The sequence below is a fragment of the Arachis stenosperma genome, chromosome 9 (assembly GCF_014773155.1).
Source record: "Arachis stenosperma cultivar V10309 chromosome 9, arast.V10309.gnm1.PFL2, whole genome shotgun sequence".
Classification (NCBI taxonomy): Eukaryota; Viridiplantae; Streptophyta; class Magnoliopsida; order Fabales; family Fabaceae; genus Arachis; species Arachis stenosperma.
The window spans coordinates 26,180,896-26,187,542 of NC_080385.1; positions in this window are offsets into that span (position 1 = coordinate 26,180,896).

Consider the following 6,647-nt stretch of genomic DNA (forward strand, 5'->3'; position numbering starts at 1 on the left):
CGCAGCGAGTTCCAAATCGTGCGTAGGGTAACTAGCTTCATGAGGTCTCAACTGTCGTGAGGCATACGCCACCACATTATGATGCTGCATCAGCACGCACCCTAAACCCTTTAATGAGGCATCACAATACACCTCAAAAGGCTCGTTCGGCTCGGGTAACACTAACACAGGTGCAGTGGTCAACCTTTTCTTCAATGTCTGAAAGCTCTCCTCGCACTCAGGAGTCCAAACAAACGGAGTGTCTTTGCGGGTTAACTTTGTCATTGGCAAAGCTATCTGTGAAAAGCCCTTGATAAACCTTCGGTAATAGCCAGCTAAGCCCAGAAAACTCCTTATCTCCGTTACGGTGGTTGGTTGCTTCCAATCCATCACAGCCTCCACCTTAGTTGGGTCTACGGCTATTCCCTTCTTACTCACCACGTGACCCAAAAACTTCACCTCACTCTTCCAAAACTCACACTTAGACAGTTTTGCATAAAGTTTCTTCTCCTTTAGAATCGGTAACACGGTCCTCAAGTGTTCCGCATGCTCTTCTTCAGTCTTGGAATAAATTAGTATGTCATCAATGAAGACAACAACGAATTTATCCAGAAACGGACGGAAAACTCTATTCATGTAATCCATGAATACTGCAGGAGCGTTCGTCAACCCAAAAGACATCACAGTGTACTCGTAATGACCATAACGAGTCCTGAAAGCGGTCTTAGGGATATCCTCACCCCTCACCCTTATCTGGTGATAACCGGATCGCAAATCAATTTTGGAGAAAACTCCAGCTCCTTGTAACTGATCCATGAGATCATCAATTCTTGGCAGTGGGTACTTATTCTTTATTGTAACCTTGTTCAGCTGCCTGTAATCCACACAGAGCCGCATACTCCCATCCTTCTTCTTCACCAGTAACACTGGAGCACCCCACGGAGAAACACTTGGTCGTATAAAATTCTTTCCCAACAAATCCTCTAACTGAGACTTTAGCTCGTTCATCTCTAACGGTGACATCCTATAAGGAGCACTTGAGATTGGTCCCGCCCCGGGCACCAACTCAATAGCAAACTCAACCTCTCGGTTAGGTGGAAACTCATCAATATCATCGGGAAACACTTCCGGAAATTCACACACAACCGGAATCTGTTCCAACCTTTGATCATCTCCCGAAATGCCCGCGGTTAACAACATGATACCCTGACATTCGGTTCCGGAACAGTTCACCATCATCGAGTTCAAGTAATAATTATTCACCACGACCGGCCCTTCTGTATCTTCCGGCATAAAGTACACCGACTTTGTAGAACAATCAAGCAGAACATGGTTCTTAGATAACCAATCCAATCCCAAGATAAGATCAAGACCGATCATCGGTAAGCAGATTAAATTATGAACAAAATCACGCTGCTTGAACCTAAAGGAAACTTCCGGGCATCCTAGCCTAGTTACCATAGCCTCATGGGTAGCATTATACACTTTTAGGTCATAACCTAAGGTTGCAATCTTCAATCCTAACTCATGGGCTTTCTCAAATGCAATGAATGAATGTGATGCTCCCGAATCAAATAAAGCATTTAAAGTTTGACCAGCTAATTCACAGTTACCTCGAATGAGTGTCTCAGATCCCTCAGCTCCTACAGCTGAAGTGGTGAACACCCGTCCAGTCTGTTGTGCCTTCCCAGCACCTTGTTTCTGCTTTTCCGGACAGCTTGCGATCTTATGCCCTGCTTTTCCACAATTGTAGCACAAGCCCCATCCGGCCTTGCATGGTGCTCCCGGATGGTGACTCCCACACCTAGAACAAGCTTGATCATTCTAAGGCTGCTTCCCAAACTTCTTTCCTTGGGAGTTGTTGTTGTTGGGCCTCCTGAAAGAGCCTCCCCGCTTGAAAGATGGACCTATAGGTGCAAAGCTCTTCCCTCGGTTCTGTGGGAATGAACCTTTGTGACTCCCTTTCTCAGCGGTTGCCCTTTTCACACACTCCTCAGCAACCCTACACTTGTTCACTAATTCGGAGAAAGTCCTAATCTCCATTGGTCCCACTGAACTGAAGATATCACTCCGGAGTCCTCCTTCATACTTAACACACTTCCATTCCTCATATTCCACCGGAGTCCCTTGGCACATACGAGAGAACCTGAACAGCTCCTCAAACTTGTCAGTATACTCTGATATGGACATAGTACCCTGCTTCAGTTGTAACAATTCAAGTTCCTTAGCCGTCCTAGCAGAAGTCGGAAAGTACTTCTTATAGAACTCTTCTTGAAAGACATTCCAGGTGATATAGTCATCACCCTGCTGCAGAAGACGTCGGATGCCTTGCCATCAATGCGACGCTTCACCGGTGAACATATAGGTGGCAAACTCGACACGCTGTCCTTCAGGTACCACTTGTGCTTGCAGTGCTCGCTCTATAGCCTGAAACCATGTATCAGCCTCAGTCGGGCTAGTAGTTCCCTTGAACTTAGGCGGATTAACCTTCAAAAAGTTTGCCAAGGTCATCGGACCCTGAACTCCACCTCCATCATTACCATGGTTGTTCATCTGTTGACCAAGAGCCTCAACAGTGGCTTGCATAGCAGCAGCCATGTTCTCCAACGTAGCCATAAAGTTCACCGGGTCATTAGGGTTATTCTCCGGTGCACGAGCATTCGTACGACCTCTCGCACTACCTCTACCGCGTCCACGAGGCGCCATCTGGTTCCTATACATACCAAACAATCGATATTAAGTTGATCAGTCTCAATATCGGAAGTCTAGTACTTCAAAGTCCCAAATGCATGCTCCTGAACGTTTATGCCAACTATATCAAGCAGATATACTAATAGCACATAACACACACACAGAGAATGCACAGAAGCATAGTCAGTCCATCCCTCAGGCTCTATAGGAACGAACTGCTCTGATACCATAATGTAACACCCTACCATACAGAGTCTTATGCTTAAGTCATAATTCAGAGATGGCAAGGTATTACGACCTCTAAAATAAAAATTTAGTACGTATAGTAGTATGAATGATTGATTATAACTAGGAGCCTTTGTAGAAAAAGGGGTAAACAAAAATCGCAACTCAAAAGCGCATCACTCCGATCGATAACGTAACGAACAAGGATAAACCAACGCGAGATTGTATATATACAAAGGAGTGTCAAAAACAGGAATATCAAGACTCAAGATCCGGCTGCGAAGATAACCGGTCCGAGCATAACATATATACATATGATAAAATAAGGAAAACCCCAAAGGAAACCCAAAGGGACACAAATACATAAAACCTATTCTCCAAAATCTCCCATAAGAGGAGTCATCACAGTTTGTATTATTTAATGGAGATAAAAGTATCTAAGCAAAACATATAAACTAAATAAAGTCTCCAAGAACAAGGAATCTTCGCAAATCTAGAAGTCTCCAGCATGCCTCAGCGGGAAACCGTACGTCCTGCATCTGAAAACCACAAAATCCGCATGGGTGAGAACCAGAGGTCCCCAGCATGGTGACAGCTTCCACATATATAATACATAATAATAGAGGAAAGCCAAAGGCAATCCTAGAACTTCCTCCAGATAATTCAAAGCTTATAAACAAGCTAAACCATATAAGGGCATCTGACTAAAGATTCTTCAGTCTAACTAATACTTCCCTTTCCAATTCCTTCAAACCTCCCAACCACCAGCAGGAGTATAATATATCAAACACAGTTATATCAGACACGAAATATACAAATAGGAGCAGTTAAGACATTTAGACAATTAGCAAGTAATATGCAGTCAAATAGGCAATCTCAAACAATTCACATAGTATGCATATGATGAATGCCTGTTCCTAGTGGCCGATGATATCATCTTGTCGGTTATAGAGCCAACTCGACAAGTCCTGGTAGCTAACCATTGGACTGTCCCTCTGTCGCGCATCCCCAACTCGAGTTATACTCGTTATAAACTTGATCATAAACATGATCCATATCCATCACCCTCACTGGTGAATATTTCGGGGGCGAGCTCATCCGGGTCTTTCACAGTGCCCGGCCACACTTACGACATAGGGTCAACAGAGTTTCGAGCCTCCACCTGGAGCACGTGGTGGCTAGCCACTGCTACTACCCAGGGAAACTCGTATCTCTGATAGTGGAAGTGCAAATCTCAATTATCAATAATTCAGCATAAACATGCATGAATTCTCATCCATGGATCAACATCCATATCAGCCATCCGGCTCACGGTTCAGTCCAGAACCAGCCAATATTCATAGCATACACAGCTATTCCGGCTCACGGTTAAATCCATAACCAGCCAATATTCATAGCATACACAGCTATTTCGGCTCACGGTTAAATCCATAACCAGCCATTTCATTAACAATTACAGCCTTTCGGCCCATGGCATAACAAGCACTTCCACCACCATCCTCCGCATCTCACATAATCATCTTGATCCTCATTGATCATTCATTTTTCCCTTGCTTCACTCTCAAGTTACCTCATTCACTAGCCCCTTTTTAATAGCTAGGCATGTCATAATGATTTAAGACATAAATGGTGAGATCGGAGGCTTAGAAGTATGAGATTTGGCTTTTAAAACTCAAAAATCAACTTTGGGATGAAAACAGGGCCACGCGTACGCGCACTCCACGCGCACGCGTGAATGGCCTTAAAAACTCATCGACGCGCAAGCGTCATGCACGCTAACGCGTGGATCACAAACTTGCCGATCGACGCGCACGCGTCAACCACGCGTACGCGCGGGTGTCCTCGTGCCCCAGGCACAACACTGGCACAGTTCTGGCATAACTCTCTGGAAAATGGATGGGCATTGGGTGCAGCACAATCGGCGCGCCCGCGCACATCATGCGTACGCGTGGATGGCACTTTTCGGAAGATCGGCGCGTACGCGCCAGGTGCGCCCACGCGCAAGGGGTCATTCTGCTAAAAATTTTCTAAGTTAAAAGCTGCAGAATTTCACAGATTTACACCCCAATCTTCCAACGGACATAACTTCCTCGTTTTAAATCGTTTTTCACCCGTTCTTCGAACGGTATGGACATCCCGGATCCAATTTCATTTCTAAGTAGATTTGGTACAAAACGGAGATCCGTAGTCCAAGTTATGTCCCGTCAAAGTATGCCCAAAAACCATATTTTCATACAAAACCACAATATGCCATTTTCAAAACAAACCATTTTTAACTCTTTTCAAAATCAATCAAAACATGCCAATTTCATCCCCTTTTCTTTGACATCAATCAAAATGTGTCAAATGCAACGTCAAGCCTCCTCAACTCACACATTGACACATTATCACAATTTACCAAAATCACTATCTCATCATTTTATCCCACTTCACCCAAGTGGCTCAAACCCAAACATATTGACATATCATATACTATTCCTCATGCCAATTTTTAACAACACCAATTCCAATTAACCATCATTATACATAATCAATATCATATTCACCATCAACATGGTTCAACCCACAATTCAACCATAACCAATCATCAAGCATATATCACAACATGCATACTTCTCATACATCATACCATTAAGGCATCAATAATCATCATCACATATATGACCACATCATATATCTCAATCATTTAACAACATCAACCATTCAATGCCTATTTTAGGGCCTCTAGCCTAAGTATTTCCTACCACATTACATATTAGATACGGGAAACCGAAACCATACCTTAGCCGATTTTCCCAAGCTCCACCGGAGCACTTCCAAACCACTTATCCATAAGCTCTCAAGGCCTCAAAACCTCCAAGAACAGATTTTTCACCACCAAACCCTTTCTAAGCTTTTCAAAGTCACCAATCAAGCTCCAATATCCACACATACACAACCTAAGCCACAACCATCATACCCATACACAACATCTCAAAATCCAAACATCATAAAACAACAAAATACACTAGGGTTGAGAATCTTACCACACCCAAGGTCCAAGGAGACAAGATTAACCTTCTCCTTCAAGAGAGTTGGGTCCTATAACATCAAAGAACCCAAAATCTCAACATTTCACCCATGAAACTCGAAAATAAGGGCTGAGATTTCGAACAGCAACACGTGGCTTATCTCAAGATTGATTATATGGATTTTGTAGAGCTCTCCGCGGTGAACGCGTGGCCGCAAACGGAGCGGCAATCGGAGCTCTAGATCAAAAGTTATGGTGGTTTGAAGATCAAGTGAGAGAGAGAAGTTGAGAGAATGTTCTTCCCTTCCTCTCCACCATTTCAGCGTGAATGTGTAACAAATGAGAAGAGAGAGTACTGAAAACTAGGGTTTTGGTTAAGTTATGTTGGGCCAAGGGCCCACTTTGAGTCCGGTTGGCCCGGTTTGGCCCGTTCGGTCCAATCTTGGTCCGAATTCTATAAAATTGGTACCGAAATTCTCGTCTCAATCTCCTCTATCACATTTAGCCATAAAAATCACATTTTAGGCTTTCTAGAATAAATTCTCATTTATGGGTTAATTAGCCGTTAATTAACCGGGTTTTACAGAAAACCATGTTCCATAATATTATTGTCTTGAGCCATTTTTAATTGTTTAAAAAGCATTGTAACTTCTTCTAATTTTTCTTCAATATTCATAATTTCAATGGTGGTTTTATTTTTAAGTCTGTTATGTTGATTATATTTTGAAATTTTTCTTCTTTG